The 16,515-nt window shown below is 39.4% G+C and overlaps 1 protein-coding gene and 1 long non-coding RNA gene across 2 annotated transcripts in view; one reads left to right on the forward strand and one right to left on the reverse strand.

The window, feature by feature from the left end:
• The window catches only part of cdh13 (cadherin 13, H-cadherin (heart)), a 275,119-nt gene that overhangs the window by 73,401 nt on the left and 185,203 nt on the right, over nucleotides 1-16,515 (reverse strand). The window lies entirely within an intron of this gene.
• LOC138410841 (uncharacterized) lies at nucleotides 11,547-13,564 on the forward strand. Its single transcript, XR_011243457.1, has 3 exons — nucleotides 11,547-11,723; nucleotides 12,194-12,326; nucleotides 12,933-13,564. It is a non-coding gene; the product is annotated as an uncharacterized lncRNA (long non-coding RNA).

Below are 16,515 nucleotides of genomic sequence, written 5' to 3' on the forward strand. Positions count from 1 at the left end.
CAATTCAAAAGATTATTGGACAATGCTAAAGGGAACAGTTCCCCTGTAAAACCACATTTAAATTCACTAGATACAGATTTTTATTTAGATCTGCAACAAATTGCACACACTCAGAAATATCAGTCTCCTGAACGTCTGATTTTTTTCATCAAGATCCTTGAATCCTTCTCTGAGAAATAAGTGGAAGAGTTGAAAAACTTGCAATGTTGAAAGTGAGGGAAATAAACAAAGAGACACAAACATAGAGGTAAACATAATTAGAGTTTAATGTAATGAACGCATTTATGTATTTTTGTAGTGCCTTTTTTCACTTTTGTGTTTTGGTGATGGGGCATTAATTATCTTACATGTGCAGACCTGGACAAGTGTACAAGCCGGTCAACTGTGAACTGCCTCAAAGGTCCCTGTCCTCACATTATAAAAAAACATTCCCTCAGATGTGGAGAAGTGGTTTAGTTATGCACATCAACACATCTATGTTCTTAAAGGGTTTTAACGTTTTTATGTGGGCGTTGCAAGATTTGTATCATCTTTTTACTTGTAATCTGTTTAGAGATGGATTTTTCTATGATTTGCATTTCAAACATCAGGTTTGCAAACAACTGGAGGCCACACTGACTATGTCTTTACTGACTATCATGCAGCATTTAGCTTTTAGTTCAATATAGTATAATACTGTCAATAAATTATAAAGTTCTACAACTATGCATGGGGAAAACTCTGCCTGTGTTTAATATGCAGATTTTATGACTGCATCGTTTACTGCCCAGGGTTTACTTGACATCTCATAAGGTAGAATGCACATGCTATTATCTTGACTTCAGCCTCCGTCGCCTAAAACTAACCTTGCTGCATACAAATGAGATGTCAGCTAATGGACCAGAAGAATGAGCCTCGCAGTGGATAAAGCACAGGACAGATATAGAATCATTAATGTGACATGGAAGACATGAAGTTTCAATTACTAAATTATTTGAACACACAGATCTGATTTAAAAAAGACTCTCAGAGAACATTGTAACTACAAAAAATAACTACATTGTATAAAGGCATGTTTTCTTTACCTTAGAATTGCCCCTTTATATTTAAATGCTTTATATTTACATCAGGAGCGGCTCCTCTCTACCAAGGCCGCCATATGTTCTACAGTAATTTTTTAGCCCCTTTAACTTGCAGTTGACTGAACTTGTGATACGTTCATTGAGTCATCTCAACATATTCAGTTGAATCAACAATTTTCAGCCAGGTCTCATTCAACAGTGACTTAAAGGTACTAGAGAATAATACGTTTTCCATTAAAAATCACTGTGCAGAAGATTAAATATGTAAATTGGCCGAGATCCAAAACGAGTAAAACTTTGACAGAAGTGCAATTTCTAAAATTCTTCCAGGAAGCCAGCCCAAGGCGTAAAGACACAAGTTAATCATCTTAAATGCTTCTCACAGTTTTGTCGAGCAGTGCTGTAAAAACTAACAGCCACAAATCTCCCTGCGCCTCGTCTCCTGCAGCTCCTGATTTTCAGTTCAGATTAATCTGACTGACACAAACAGTAAGATTTGGCGTCTGCTGCTAATTATATCATTGTGATTACACTGACTTTTTATGCTGCCATTTGAGGTAAGACTGAGGTTTATTGTCATGACAGACTGCCCACCACCCCGAAAATGAGGCTTAAATACTCTTCAAACTCATTAAATGCTGAGTCAGTGCGCAAGTAGTGATCTTGGGAAGAAACCAAACAATCATCATGACATTTTATCCCATTTTTATATCATCAAATCAATAATTAAAACCAATTTACTAGAAAAATTAACTACCTGCAATGATGGAATCCATCTTTGAGGAAAACGTATTTGATGTGTGGTTGGATTTATGATCTTTATGTCGTCTATTTTTACAAATAACACAGTCTCAATGTGCAATATGGGATCATATTGTGTGTTTAAAAATAGCTGATAACAAGCAGGGACTTGGATCATATTTCTCCTCTAGTGAAAAAAAAGAAACCCACAGTTCTGTCCAGTTGACTTTACGTGTCCTGCAGCATGTTTCCAGTTCACCTTGGCCTGTGAGCTTCACAAACTTGGTCCCTTACAACAGACAGCATTGCTCCCTCGGCCCACTCCCTTACTTAAAATAAAAACCCAGGCCAGAAAAACATCACTGTGGCCAGAGAACTCTTTCCATAGATACACAAGTCTTCAGCAGCAGAACCTGACCGACAGTCTCAGCCTGTTGTTGTTTTGTCCTCCTCCACAGAAAGTGGAGATACCTGTCTCGCTCCCACACTCGCTCTTGAGCTGCACTCTGAAACTCAACATCGCTGTGTTTGGAGCGTCTGCCACATTATTCAAAACACTGTGGTTATCCATTACCGTGCTCTATGGAGAATTCAGAAACAGTCGCTGACTGTCTTCACAAAATGAGCCTTTTACTCACTTTCTCCTCCAAAGCATTGAGAGCTCACTTTTCAAAATGACCTCCTTGAGCACACGTGGGTGGGAAGCTTGAAATCACAACATATACTGCTCTTTTTCAGTGCTCGTAGTATGAAAATAACACCTCAGGTATTATGACTTGTTGGTGGTGGGGATGTAAAAACACAATTCTGACTGAGAATGCTGAAAGCCAATGTTCTATTTTTAAAAGTTGGAGCTCCAGTAATAATTTATTCGAATTTCACTGAACCATTTACTGACAAGCATACTGAGAGCTGTTGTGACACAGAAGTACTGAAATGTAAATGTTTGAGATAGATGGACATATCACATATGTGCTTTTTTGTTGACTGAACTAGTTTACGTGCTTTCTAAATAAAGATTTGAGGAACTAGTAGTTGGAAGAATCATATATAATTCAATTTATCCCAGCAAATGTCTGCAGACATAAATACAATCTTATGTTATTGTTATTTCATTAAATCAAGCCTAGTTTTTTTCTCCAGCTGGTTAATCTTTATCACATGTGGCCACAGTCACATCACACAAAACAACAAGGAAATGAAAAGGGCCATTGTGTCAGGATCACACTGTGTTTGGTCCCACTACAACAGATCCACACAGTAACCGCTCGTACGAAAGTATGGACTTGATAAGTACAAGTGTCAGACGACCATGATTCTAACTCAAAGAGAGAGAAAAAAAAGAAGAGTTCAAATGATTCAGCTGAAGAGAAACTCTACCAAAAAAAAGAGAGCAATTCAATCATGCATTCAAGTGAAACAAGTCCGAATTTTCCCCCACGGCTGATGCTCAAAGGATTGTCAAGTGGGCACCGTGCTTCATATTATATCTTTCTTTTCTACTCTGCTATCGTCTGACTTCATCTCTTCCCATCCTCTGTGCACACACTTCCAACCTAAGCTTTTGCGACGACAGTGGGGAGTATTTGTTTTTTTGTCAGATTATGTATCTTCATTCTGTCTCGTTGTTATGTTTTTTTTATTTTGTAGACATGCTGCTGGAAACCCGCAAAATTCCTCGAAGTGTGTGTTGAGCAGAGTAACATAGATGCTTCCTCAGTGACTATGACCCAAGCTGATTCAGTTACTCCAGTAAAACACTGTAAATTCTTATAGATTTTTTCTAAGTACATGTGTGTGCTGCCAACATCCAAGCCGTTGAAAAGAAAGCCTGCGTATCCATCCAGTGCGTAAACAATAAACTGTGGACGCACTGGCCGACTGGATAAATCCTGAATACAGTCAATTTGATCCCATTAGTACCCTGTAACATACACCAAGTAAATGTCCTGAGATAAGCTGCCAACTTGTCTGTATATATTTCTGGCTCGAGCCAAATGTACGCTGGGATGGTTTCCAGTGCCTCGACACCCTGACAAGGACAAAGCCGGTACGGAAAATGGATGAATGGATCATATGATCATAAACATGGAGTGGATGCATCTTCGTTGGTGTGTCTTCTACCGCTTTGTCACCAGGAGATATTTATTTTTGTCTTTTTCATTTGTGCATCTGTCGCCCCCCCCTGCAGTATCTGCATGTCTGAAAGCAGCTCTACAGGAATATTATTTAGAGCTCTCTCTCTGTTTATTACAGTCAGTTATTTCTGCATGAGAAGATGTGCTAAGTGCCTAAATAAGTTGCTTTTTTATTTTCTTCTATTGTACCCTCACATACAGGAAACGAATATCCACTACAGATGTATTCAACCTGCACCGGACCCGTATGAAACTGCCTCAGGTTACAGCAACACACAACAAACGTACAATGGATGTACACTTACACAGTGTAACCACACAATTACATTAATGCATTTTCAAATCACATCCACGTCACTTTTAGTTTTCTCTACTGGTCTTTTCTCTCTTTTGTTGGAAGATTTGTTTTTGGAGAGAGAATGGGATGAAGACATGCAACAAAGGGTCGAGTTGGAATAAAACCTGCGGCGACAGCAAGAGGACTCAAGCCTCTCTACCAGGTGAGCTAACGGTGGGTTTTTCTGTCTCTTTTGGAAGAGTGGGGGGTTTGGTTTAAAGTTGATAAAACACCAGTTGCCAAATAATTCCAATTAAGAATCCTCTTGTGTGTCTATGTTGAGAAGAACAAAAAACCCAGAGAGAGCAGTGGCGCTCATGAAGTAATTTACCTGCGATGCCTCGACACATTCAAAACAACCACCAACTGGAATATAACCTGTCCGATCCAACGAGGGACAAGATTTCATAAAAAATAAAAAAATAAAAATATGTCAAGCTGAATGAAAAAGGGCTAAATTTTAGTTTGGGACTTTTATAAAAACAAAGTAAAATACACATCTGCTCTCTCACCACCTCTTCTCCATTTTTCTCCACTTTTACAGAGCACATATTGATTGGAGGGGGCTTGCGTTGCAGTGTTGACCATATTTATACTGCCTCATCAGGCCAATTAGTTGCAGGATGATAAGCTGCTGCAGCACCGGTGCCCCTCAGCTCACTCTGACGAATGTGGGGTTAATTGGGGTCAAGGTTGTGTTTAAGGCTGGAGCAGAAAGCGCGAGCTGGGGCTAATCTAATCAGGTGCACCATCAGACCGCAGTTTAATCGCGTCATTTAGCGAGCAGTTAGATGTATATTGGGGACCTATTACCTCACAGCCCCGCACTAAAAGCCGAACATACATTTCGTGCATGCACGTGTGCAGAGGTGCACAAGTGTCATGTTGTGTGTGTCTGAGTTAAGTGCAATCATCATCCTGTGCCTGCCATCATCAGAGCTATCAAAGGCCCATCTGGGAAGTGTGCACGCGCATGTTTGGGACCTTGTGTCTGTGTGTGTGTACGTGCACGGCGGCAACCTCATTTCTGTCAGTGAAGAGCCCAGGTGTTCCTGTTAAGGTGTTAATTAGATTAGTGCAGATCAAAAGGGGGGGGGCATTCACTGGGGAGCAGAGGTGGCGGGGCCATCCCGACGGGACGCTGGTTCCAAATGCTCCTCGTCATCCACCAATTAGGAGGAATTAATCACTCACTGGAGTCATTTGATTGGTCCCCCTGAACTGAGTGGCGACCCAATAATGGGAATATGCAGATTTCAGCAGAAGAGCGGAGAGATACAGTAAGAGGATGAGAGACGTTGGACTTTGAACTGACATTTAATGAAGGTGTTTGTGTCGTTAGAATAATCCTGATCTGCCCCGTTCTATGTGCTTCCCTTTATATAAGAGAGATAAAGAATGACAGTTATTCTCATATCATTTAATCTATCTGGGAATAACAGCTATTAGAAAATATCTTTAAAAAAGTTGTAGGTTTCAGAGCCAAGGGTACTTTGATAATCTTAGTGTGTACTGAGCATGTATGTGCAACTTTATCATTCTTCACAGACCACTCCAATATCTTAGAAGCTGTGTCTCTGAGCTCCAAGTCTCAGTTCTCTTTATTGACTGTGATTTGTCTGGATCATATGAAAACTTCGTGCAGCTGGTGAGATATGGAGAAATAGTGACACTACAAAATAAAGTTTTGATTTTGGAAATAATTGACCCTGACATTAAAAAACTGCCTGCGCGCACAAGTTGATTCACCAAACCAGTAGCAGCTTAGCAAATGCCAAATGGCTGCAGGAAGTAGAGGCTGCAAATATTTGTCTTTGCTGCCAAACGTTACTGATTAAAAATGAATTATTCCATGCACTGATAACAACTGATAACAAATCGTGTTTGGTGTAGACCCTGCGATCTCAACAGTGAAGTTGGTGAGTTAAAGTTTACTGCAAGTGAAAGCAAGGCTTAGCAGAACAATAATAATATGACTAAGAAACACACACAACCAATCCCAGCTCCCACAACAACCACGTATTGATTAATGAAGCCCACACACAGAGCCTAAAGTTTCAAAAGAAAACTAACCAAGCTGGCAAGGTCATTAATCTCTATAACCTCATTTTTGCAGCTTCATTGTAGAATAAAAACATCACAGCTTATTGCCCACATCCAATTTTTGTTTCAAACCATTACATTGGTGTAGCATTGTAACAATATAATGGCTGAGTTCTTTATAACCTGCGAGCAGAACCTCATATACAGAAGTTATCAATTAAGTGAGACCATTAAAAGTGCTTCAGGCAAACTCAAGGTCTCAGATCAACACAAAAACACACAAGCACCTGCGCACTTATCCCCAGTGGGTCAGCTTCCCCTTTACAGAAACATATTACACACAGTGAGTCAAGTGTGGCCACGTTTCTACAGAACCACATGCACGGAGGATGGACAAAGGCAGCATATTTATTCCAAATCAATGCTGCTGTGGATTTGTCTGCACAAAGGGGACAATGTTTGCTCAAACTCTCACTCTCTTGTTCTTGTACATTTCTCCCTCTGCACTGTGCGATTACTATCACGGTGACATTAACACAGTGGAGAGAAACCCGTCGTCAAGCGGAGACGTTGTTGTGGGTTCACCGTGGTTGTGTGTGCGGGTCCGTGGGAACCCTTCACCCCAGCACAGCAATAACCACAGTCCTGACAAACACAGATTTTTCTTTTGTCACTGTGGTATAATCTTTACTCGGATTCTAACCTGCAAATTTCTTTTATCCGTTCACTGCGAACATATTAACTTCATCCATAATGATCGACCAAGCTCCAAAGTGGAGAGGGGGGATAAAATAAATCATCATCAATGCATAAAATTTTACAGTTCAAGCCATTTGTCCCTTTAACTGAACAGAGATTTTTTAAATGAATATTTACGGTCACATATCACAGTCCCTTACTCCGACACGTGGAACAATAATATTACAAAGAAAATCTGACTTTGATTTATCCTCTGAGTTAAATCACTTAGCACACACTCTGTCTAACAGGTTCTGACTCCCTGGAAGAAAATATAAATTTCATTTTCAATCTCAGGAAGTGAAATTGCATTTGTGTGTCCATGAAGGCATCTAACAGCGATTAAAGAAACTTTAGTTTAAGACACCTTGACTTCTCTACTTACCTTCATTGCCATTTGGTGCAAACACATGAACACAGCTTTTGTTTATATGCTCTGTATCACTGTATGTGTGTGATCATATACCAGAGGCTGCAAGAATAATCTTTACCGAGACCAAATCTTTGTAGCATCTCCAGCGGAATTTCCTATTTCACTTTAACTCTCTGGTGGCAAAAGTGTAAAGGTTGCACCTGCAGGCTGGGATGCAAGTCAAGTTGTCGGGACATCAAAAAACTTTACCAAAAACTTCACCAAAACTTCCACAACTGCAGACTCTCTCTGAACTGTCTTTCTCTTTCAATGTCTCAGCATTAACAGTGAGATTTTGTTCCAAACCACAGCACTGGCATTGAGGTGAATTTAAACTGCCAGAAATCTAAGCTCATGGCCAACAAACCTAACGAACCTGAGCCTGTGTGTATATAACACCATTCTGTGCTATGAGATAGTATAATATATAATCCGTGTAGAAAAGACATGGTGGCGTTCCGCTTTCCTCTAAATGTGTCCCAAACCACAGCGGAAATAATGCATACAACATTGAAGCCAATTATATTGTACTCTCATCACAAAGGAGAATAGCTTCTAATGTGCTGAGAAGCATCTGGGGAGGCTGCTATTTGTTTTTCGTCTCCTCTTTAGCACTGAGGTGCTCTTTCATTAGGGGAACGGGAGCACAGTGGCAGGACCACACACTGAGAGCTTAAGTCTGTCTGTCGATTGAAGTCAGTTTCAGCGTGTCTCTCCAAGGAGGCTGTTTTCAATGGGAGAAAGAAAATAGAAATACTGGAATGCACAATAACATACATGAATACAGCAAAGTAAATGAGTTTATGATTGTGCATCATCAAAAAAAGAGTAATGTGGAAATGTAGATCAGTTAAAAAGACTTATCTCCAATATTCAGTGTGAACACTTTTAAAATGTCAAGAATTCTAACAAGAGTTTGGTGTGTTTGTTACAGCGGCTGCTTCTCTGCTTCAGGAAGCAGGGGATGATGGGTAATATCCACCGTTCAGTTGTGTTTCACTTCAGTGAGTGGGACTACAAAGTCAAAGCTTTTCAACTTTCAGTGATACTGAGTACAAGTTGATGTTTGTGCCTGATGAATGCAAAGAAATGTGGGCAGCAGTTACAGAAGTCTAAAAGTTGTACAGTAAATAAATGAAAATACCAAAACTATTTTAATGTCGTAAAAAGTGAATATTTTTTCATATCGACCAGTGCAAATACTTTTTATATGGATTTTTGCAGCTTTTTTCCAAAATTTCCCAAGAAAATTGCATTTTACATCCACCTGCTAAAATTAGATAAATGATATCATAGTTATTTGAAGCAAATTTCACATGAAATTAGCACTGAAAATAATGCACTATTCCACACTGTCAACATTATGTGTCCTTTCTTTTCTCATACGACGTCTCCTCATGTCTCGTGGGAGTTCTGTGTTGTCGTTGTGGCACTCGGGGGCAAATGGACAGATCCGTCTCCGGCTTCCCGCTGAAACAGGGACAGCTTGCTTATAATTGCTGGAAAATGTCACCACAGTTGATTACCAGTGATTTGTACCACGGCAAAGGGAATCCAAATAAAAAGTAGAGTTGATGAGTGCATATTTAATGAGGCTCATGCATACTAATGCACGCATCTCATTCCGCTCAATTTCCTCACATAAACACATGCAAATTCATGGTACAAGTCAGTGGAAACATAAGAAGTCGTCCTTATGAATGAAATACAGAGATATGAGCCGTCATTATCTCAGCAAAGTGGTCAGTGTGGAATTATTTTGATTTGGTGCTTCCAGCTGTCAGAAAATGTCCACAACACATTGTGCATGTTTTTAAAAATGTATTCAGGTGACAAATCTGATTTATGCAATTAGATAAATGAGTTTTCAAGGTGTTACATAAGTCAGTAAAAATAGATCACAAGTAAAATATAGGCCGTACACCCAGCATTTCACACAGTGGAGGTCCAGATGATATACAATTACTTCTGTGGTAAAAGAAGCATATCTTTGTCATTTGTTTCATTTGAGTTGTTCGCTGATATTCGTTTCACTGATAAAACCAATACATATGAAACAGAAACCAATGGAAGCAAACAGAAACGACACATTCTATAATTAATAGTTGCTTGAAGCCACAAAATGAATCAGACTGTGTTAATTCCATGACACTTGGAATATTTCAATTCTGGGGAGAAATTGCCAAAGTCCACTTGCCCTTTGCGTCGCAGTCATTAAGTTTCCAGCTAATAAATGGTGAGTATATTAGTGGTTACAAATGGGGGAGGAGAGTGTAAACATGGGCCCTTACTTTGTATGCTGGTGTTTGCACCGCACAGCCTTTGCTGGCCCAGCTGTATGGGACCAGGACTCCTTCTGAGAGTCTAATGAAACAGCGACTTTCTTTGAGACACACAAAGATGTCACATTAGGACAAATCCTGGCTGGTCTGTATAGAAAAGGACACAAACAACTTCACCATCTAGAGAGACATAAATTAGCTTTGTCATGGGAAACATATGGGTTTAAGATTCAGCTTGTAGCATGTACAATACTTCAGTAATGCACACATAATCAGGCAGTATTCAAAGTGATGGCGCCTGCTGTGATTTCAAGCTTAAAACAATGTTGGACAGACGCTTGATGCTGTAATTTGATGTTAGGAGCAGAGGCCGGCAGTTCATTTCCTTGATAGTTGTCCCTTTAAGCATGACGTCTACAACAAGCTGTTGCCCTGCCATGTTTTATTTCACATGCACCTGTTTGGATCCACCATTATGTAAATCTCTCCAACTCTGAGAGTCCATCAGCATCTGCTGGGCGCCAGGCGGGGAATACAGATGCAGGCAGATAGGTGTTTGGGGAGGCTCCTCACGTCTGCCTGTGGAGCAGCACAACAACTTGGCCACAGCCCGAGCAGCTCCAACACTTCTATTCTTCAACTGGATTGATTCTCACCAACCAACAAGCGATCTGACTCATCAATATTCAGAATCTTAAAATAGCTTCTGCTTCAGGATTTTAACCCTTCATAGTGCAAGAGGAAGTCAGGGTTGCACTGCTGAAGGGGCACTATCAGAGTGATTTCTGGTTTTTTAGGATTGTCCTGATCACATTATAAAAATCTGCATATTTGTTAAAGTATAGGTTTTATATATATATACATATATATATATATATATGTTTTTATATGATATTAATCAACTTTGCATCTATAGCATGGAAATTTAATGAGCCATTTTATCAGGCAGCGCTACAAAAGTTGAAGTTCGAATGGCGGTATGTTGCATATGGTGTTCATTTAACTTAAGCCTGAACAAACCAAGGTTGTGTTTTTAATGACTTCATTTACTTCTTCCAAGCAAATGAACACTTCCACATTAGATACATCCATTCAAGAAGAAAAGATGCAGGTGCAAGCAGAGGTCAAGAGCATCAGGACCAGGTTGTGAAAACGTAGCTGTTTCCTTCAGAAGTGCAATTGCCAATGCCACATCCTTCCCCAGACTTAACCGTGTAAGACAGCCACCTAATTGTGTAGAATAGTTGGTCTTGTTCAAGGATCAAAGACTATCTTGTGTGCAGTGAACCCAAATGATTGCACTCTATCTCCTGTAATTACTAGCTTTTTAATGAGTCCTCTGTATATCCAGATTTTAGCCCCTTTTCTTCAGTTTTCGCCAGGAACCTTCAAACTGCCAGCAGCAAACAATTTCTCCGTCAAGATTATTCATCAACTAACGAGGTATTTTATCTGCATTAGCATATTTACTGCAGGACAATGGAAGTCTTGCTGAACATTGGTAACAATGGTTTCCTACCTGGGGCTGGAGTAAACAGGCTACACAGTTCTCACTCTGTAAATCACAATGCATACTGTACTGACAGCTCAAAATGGGTTGACACTTTCTCACACAGCAGCTACTCGTGTTATATAGTTCAAATGAAAAATGTTGTAAGTGTCTTTCCTTTTTCTCTTTGAAGGATTTATATCAAAGTCAAATTGGGTAACACATCATCCACAAAGAGTGTGTAAGCCTTTGAATAGGATCTGTTAAAATCTCCATAATCCTTGACACCAAAATTAAACTGCAGCGTTTGATCGTTGGCGACACACTCCCCTCAAGCTTCTCACTTCAGGAAAACAGACACGCACACACACAGAAAAAATTCACCACAGAAATACAGCAATTTCAGCTAAAACACTTCTATGGTCAAACATGGTATCAACATCCATCCTGAGCGATCTGATAACAAGCATCCTTTTACAAGGGTAAAACATGATGATTGACAGCTGAGACTGATTCATAATTGGTCAAGCATGAGTAGGGGCGGGACTGTGCAGACTGGCTCCCAGTGACATCGGTGCGAAATGGCAGCATTTTTAAAAACAAAACATATTTCTGGATAGTGGGAGGAATTAGGGACACATGGACACACACACAATGCTGCTAATTGTTGGTTTTCATGCAGTTATTTTACTAAACCCCCATCATTTACCATACATACACCATGTCCCCTCATTTTGTCCTTTCACACACACTTAAATGCTGTCTTTATTTAAGTATTTATTATAAGTATAACGATGATTGATGCGTCATGAATTAGCACATTTCTCCTACATGCACCACAGCAAAAATATGTATACAGATGTTTATATTCATGGGTGTGTTTTTTGGTTGACAATAAATTCGTACATACTCAGTTTGTGAGCGACTTGCATTTTTTTTTTTCGTCTTTCAGGGCGCTGCTGTTATCTTTGTGGCCCAGAGGCCACAGGATTTATCAGGCATTTATTCATCCATGCAGGTCACTGCCAGAACCCAGAGAGACTCCCCGTCAGAGCTAGACTATGACTTCCATATAAAATCTCCAGGTTTGTACTTCAAACTTCAGAGAAGTTTTTGTGGTGAATGTTTCAGTGAGATGCCGTACAGCTCCACCAGCTCAAGAAACTGTGGGATACTGTTTCTTAGCAATGTCTCTTTTGTACCTGCATCTGGCTTCACTTGCCAATTGAACAAATGCCAACGCTCCTACCTTAGTATAAAGGCTGAAAACAGGAGGAAACAGTTGGCTTATAGCTCTGTTCGTAAGGTATCACATCAAAAGCTCAATAATCAATAATTAAACCATTGTATTGTTTTAATTTGACCATGTAAATACCACAATGTAGAAAAAAAATCACTGTTTTACTTGGGTTTCAATACCTGAAGTAAATGATTAAGCCAAAGCACATTTATGAATATATTAACTATATATATATATATATATATATATATATATATATATATATCAAACATTCCTTAAACTACGTGAAACTAATTATATTACACTGGGGTCTCCTCAGGCGTTCCTTTTAAGAATATAGAGATCCCAAAAATAAAAACACCACCCACACAGCTGAGAGTCAGTATTGATCTTCACAATCTATTTATGTTGCTCACTGTTATTGTCATCCTATTTTTGCATTCATCCACAGCCTCCCCTGGGATTCTGCTGAATACATTGCAAGCAGACATCTAGGACGGAAAAAATAAACCAGTGTCGTCTATATATTTATGTCCAGGCAGAATATTGTGTGTCTGAATGTGGAGAGAACAGCAGCAGGATGACGACGATCCTAGTTTGTGTGCATTCAATCAAACTCTGACTGCGACTAGCTACAACTGGATTAACCAGATTAAATGGAAAAGTGACAAGACGGAATGTTTAACTCCCTGTTTGACAGTCAGAAGGCTGTGGGCTTAACAAAATAAAGGCCAGTTTTGCACAGTCGCACTGCGAGACTCCACATAGAGAATCACTGTACAGCCTCAGCACTTATGCCACAATTTGTGTCATTGCCAACTTCCTCTTCTCATTTTCTCTTTTGCAGCAGAAAAAAACTAATAAACACAAACCTTTGATGTGGACGGCTGATCTGAGTCTCAACTGAAAGCTGAGGGTCAGATGAGTATTTGGCAAATGGCAAATTGACAATTTAGTTTGTGAACTGCAATTTTTTCTCGGGTTTCGTATTCCAACGCAATCTTGGTTTTTGGAAGTGAGAAGTAACCGAGCGAGAGGTGGAGCCTGAACGAAAGCTCACATACGCCTGCAACCGGCACCCATTGGACAACACAAGATGTCAATCACATGGTATCCATGCCCCAATGCATAACGCACTTTGTTTAAGTCCGTAATTTACAAAATAAACATCATGCTGTATTGAAGAAGAATTTAAATTCGACTTCTTTTTGGAACCGGTGTAGTCGCCCCCTGCTGTTAGTTAGAGAGAACACAGGTTACACAGTCACCAGTCTCTGTTATTTTGAGGTATCTTCACAAATGCTGTAAAAGTTTGGTCACCTAATGAGAGAGCGGTCCCGACAGCATTGTGTCCGCTCTTAGCGGAGGCAATGAACCAAGCTAAACTTCATCAGCGAAAAGAAAGTGGCATGGGAGCAGGAGCAATAAAAAAAGTACAGAGGACACAACAACAAACTTTCCCAATCAATGCACTTCCTCATGGAGAAGCGGCAAAATTAATTCTCGCCTGAAGGGCTATTGTAGGGTAGAGGTTCGCTAGAGAGTAAGAGCTGTTGACAAATACTCTTCATCCTTGGGTCAATGAGGATGGGTAAAAAAAAACAGGAGATGAAAGAGATGGAGCGAGGGGAGACAGCAGAGGGAGGGCTAGTGGAGGATGTGACAGCAGGTGGAAGCGAGGGGGGAAATGAGAGTGGAGAGAAAGAGCCATCAAGAGGGAGGTAAGAGTGCAGAAGCTCCGTCTGAGGTGAGCAACAGCAGAGCGTCAGCAGGACCTCCCTGACATTACCGAGGCCCTCACTTCCACTTAGCAGAGATGTTTCCCTCCTCGAGACGACCAGTTGTCTCCCTAATTATTCCGCCCTCCACCTGAATGCCTCGCTCCGCTCGCTACTCTCTTCATCTTCTTTCTCAGGTCTCACCCCTTCCCTCCCTCTCCTCCCTCCATCTCTCTGCTGCCCTTTTAATTCCTCCTTAGGACACAGGAAAAGTCAGAACTCTCCACTCTCGCAGATTACCTCGGAATTTTAAAAAGGTCTCATGTTTTTTTTTTCTTCTTCTTCTTCTGTGTACATAGCAATTTGAATAAGCAAATATTTGAGCTCACCTAATATTTTGCATCTATTGCTATTTTTGCTTTGTTGGTTTGGAGAAATTTACTTCAAACTCTTTCTGCCAAGTGATGAGACTGAGTAAAAGTGGGCCCTTACTAATTTGGTTTTTATTTTCCATATTAATTATTGTTATAATAAAGAAGTTTTTTACATTATTACCTTATAAAGTATTATAAAATAGAATATTTTAAATGACTAAATTTACAGCTGAACTTTTTTATGCTTTCTTTTACATGTAAAGCATATAATATATACTGAATAATATACATAACTTTGCAAAATACAATCTAACATCTTGAATGAAACCACTAACCCAGTAAGCATTATGGGTTTATAACCACTTATGCAGTTGGAGCCCATCATTACAGTGTTTTCAAATGTCCCAGTATTCAGTGATTTCACAAAATAACTATTTAATTTTAAGAAATTGTTTAAGGCCCAAAGATACAGTCACAGAGGAAAAAGAGACGTCTAATTAACTAAACTTATTTAATTCTTCTTCTTTCCTACCCCATCAATCATACTATAATGCCCTACGACTGTGAACTATTTAATAAAACAGTAGCTTGGTCTTCCTTCATTAAATACAAGAATAAAACATTGAATTGACCTTACGTAATTAAAATTTTACATACTGGGGCAAAATGAATGCTTTTACTTTAATGCTCAAACTCTAATATCACTCTACTTACTCATAGGATTCTGAATGTCGAATTTGCAAGTGAAACTTTTTACGTTGTTTTGGTGTTTTAAGTTGAGGGAAGGATCTAAATACATTTTCTCTGCACTGCTGTGCAATGACAGAAACAAGAGAAATCACATAATGACATGAGCTAACCAGAACATAAGTTTAAAGGGGTAATCTGATCTAATAATAATACAATCATCATCTTTTCACAGATCACAACTGTTTACCTGACAGGTAACATCCTTAGTGACTTTTAAATCTCTTCTCAAAACTTTGTAACTATGAGAACATATATTGTAACTTCATGTTATCCCCCTCTGTTTTGATTTCTGTCTGTTTAATTTCCATTTCTTCTCTCTGTTGTGCACTTTGTAACTATGTTAAGAAAAGTACAACATAAATAAAGTTCATATCGAACCATAGTTGAATTCACAATTGGTGATGTTCTCCTTTGAGGGGATGCTACTGTAAATCTTTCTTTGCCTCTTGGTATTTCACTTCATCACCTCAGCTCTAATTCTTTAATCATGTCTTAATGTGATGCAGTTGGAAGACGGAGCTTCTCCATCGTCTGCCAGCTCCTCTCCGTCTCAGGACTTTGAGCAGATTATGATGCTGCAGTGTGTCTACCTCCTGCGCCACATGGACATAAATAATGGATGTCTAAAAAGTCATTACAGTACTCTCGGATGCCAAGCAGGTCACTGAATGTACACAACAGAAAGTCATTGCATTCTCGCAACCTTGAGGGAATAGATGCCACAGCTGTCATTTTGTTAGTAGATAAGAAAAAATATATTGTTTTGCCTTTTTTTCCACCTTTGGCCAAGAAGATGTTTATCCACAGAAAAAGTTCAGATTGAGGGAAATTGTGAATTTTTAGACAAAAGACTGACAAGAAAAGAATGATTAAGGCTTTTGACCTGAAAAAATCAACCGAACCCCTCAAGCATTTATTTAAATATCAATAGATTAGTTCGTCGTATAGGTCAATCCGGAGCTGCTTCCAGACAAGAAATGACCTCCAGATAATCGGTCTGAAAACAGCTCAAATGTTGATGATTAAAATGTGAATGGTTTTTCACAATAATGATGTGAAAACACAATTTTCATAGAAAATTTAAACTAAAATATATCATTATTTCAGAATTCTGACTGCAGGTGTTACCATTATTCTACAACTTGTCTCTGAGTGACTCCCTCTTCTTTATCACGTGTCTCATGTTATTCCT

This window comes from Paralichthys olivaceus, chromosome 7, assembly GCF_024713975.1.
Source record: "Paralichthys olivaceus isolate ysfri-2021 chromosome 7, ASM2471397v2, whole genome shotgun sequence".
Lineage (NCBI taxonomy): Eukaryota > Metazoa > Chordata > Actinopteri > Pleuronectiformes > Paralichthyidae > Paralichthys > Paralichthys olivaceus.